The sequence below is a fragment of the Pteropus alecto genome, unplaced genomic scaffold, assembly GCF_000325575.1.
Source record: "Pteropus alecto unplaced genomic scaffold, ASM32557v1 scaffold7, whole genome shotgun sequence".
NCBI lineage: Eukaryota > Metazoa > Chordata > Mammalia > Chiroptera > Pteropodidae > Pteropus > Pteropus alecto.
This window is the reverse complement of record NW_006494614.1, coordinates 40,392,903-40,394,788: the sequence shown is the minus strand read 5'-3', so window position 1 is coordinate 40,394,788 and position 1,886 is coordinate 40,392,903. Positions and strand designations below refer to the sequence as shown.

The 1,886-nt window shown below is 28.5% G+C and overlaps 1 pseudogene; it reads left to right on the top strand.

The window, feature by feature from the left end:
• The first annotated feature begins 1,550 nt into the window (after positions 1-1,550).
• LOC112475007 lies at positions 1,551-1,669 on the top strand (annotated as a pseudogene).
• The last annotated feature ends 217 nt before the right edge of the window (positions 1,670-1,886 follow it).

The window sequence follows — 1,886 nt, the reverse complement described above, 5'->3', positions numbered from 1 at the left end:
AGGAAAAGACACCAGGTTGTAACTTGAATCCACAGAAGAAAATGAAGAGAACGAGAAATGATAAATATGTGGGTTAATATAAAAGATTCTGTAAATATATTTTTTATCTTTTCTTCTCTTAAATTTTTAAAAAGGCATAAGATGGTATAAGCAATAATTATAACACTATTATTGGATTTTTGACATATTTACATGACCACAATAACACAAAGAATGAGGTAGGAAATGAACCTATATTGGAACAAAGTTTCAATAATTTACTAAAATTGAGTTAGAATTAATCTGAAGTAGATTTTGATAACTTATATATTACAATTCCTAGAACAACACCTAAGATAATAACTCAAAAATATAAAATATATTTTTATAAATATAATAAAGTAATAACAATGTAATTGAAAGTACATCAGGAAGAGTGTTTATTTAGCACAGATAGTAAAGGAAAAACAGAGGAACAAACAAAAAGATGTGAAGCATATAGGAAAAATGCAAAAGTGCAGAGATAAATCCAACCATATCAATATTTATGGTAAATGTGAATAACAAACATTATCAGACTGGATAAAAAAAGCAAGAAAAACAAGATCCAATTATACACTACTTACAAGAGACATTTTAGATCAAAGATACAAATAGATTGAAAGCAAAAGAATATATACCGTGCAAATGGTAACTATAAGAGAGGTCAAGTATCTATACCAATATCAGACAAAATAGACTCTAAGAACAAAAAAATGATACTAGAGACAAAGAAAGACGTTTTATAGTGATAAAAGAGTCAGTTCATCAGAATGATATAATAATTAAATATATATGCACCTAAATGCAGAATACATAAAACAAAAAGAGACAGAAACAAAGGGAGAAATAGAAAATTCAACAATAATAGCTGGAGATTTCAATACCACACTTTCACTAACGTATAGAAAAACTAGACAGAAAATCAGCAAGGATATATAAGACTTGAACAACAATATCAATCAATTTAATCATATATAGATTACCATCTGGTGTCTTTTCCTTGCTCCAATATAACTCTATTTCCTCCCCTCGCTTTGTGTTATTATGTATTTGTGATACATATGATTTTTATGTCACATGGTTTTATATTATTATTTTATGCACTTGACTTTTAAATCAGTTAATCTGTTTATGGTGTCTTTTACATTTACCTATACACTTCACCCAACAACAGCACAAATGCACATTCTTTTCAAGTGCACTAAGAATATTCACCAGGGTAGACCATATAGTAGACCCTAAAACAATTCTCAATACATTGAAAAGAATTAAAATCATATAAATTATGTTCTATACCCACAACAGAATTAAATTAGAAATCAACAACAGAAGAAAATTTGAGAAACCCACAAATATTTGAAAATAGAACAACACATTCCTAAATATTTCATGGGTCAAAAAAAATCATGAGACAACTTTAAAAACATTTTGAACTAAATTATCACAAATACACAACATATCAAAATTTACAAAATGCAGTTAAAGCTGTAATTAGTAGTAAATTTGTAGCTTTAAAAACATATACTAGAGTCTACGGCCATGCCACCCTGAATGTGCCCGATCTTGTCTGATCTCGGAAGCTAAGCAGAGTCGGGCCTGGTTAGTACTTGGATGGGAGACCACCTAGGAAGACCAGGTGCTGTACGCATTAAAAAAAGAAAAGAAAAGAAAAGAAGTAAAAAACAAAAACATCTACTAGAAAAAGAAGATGCTAAATCAATAACCTATAATTTCACTATAAGAGATTAGAAAAAGAAAAGCAAACTAAAACCAAAGTAATCAAAAGTAAGTAAACAATAAAGATTAGAGCAGAAATCAATGTGAAAAACAGAGAAACAATAAGAAAAAAATGACACTAAAATGTA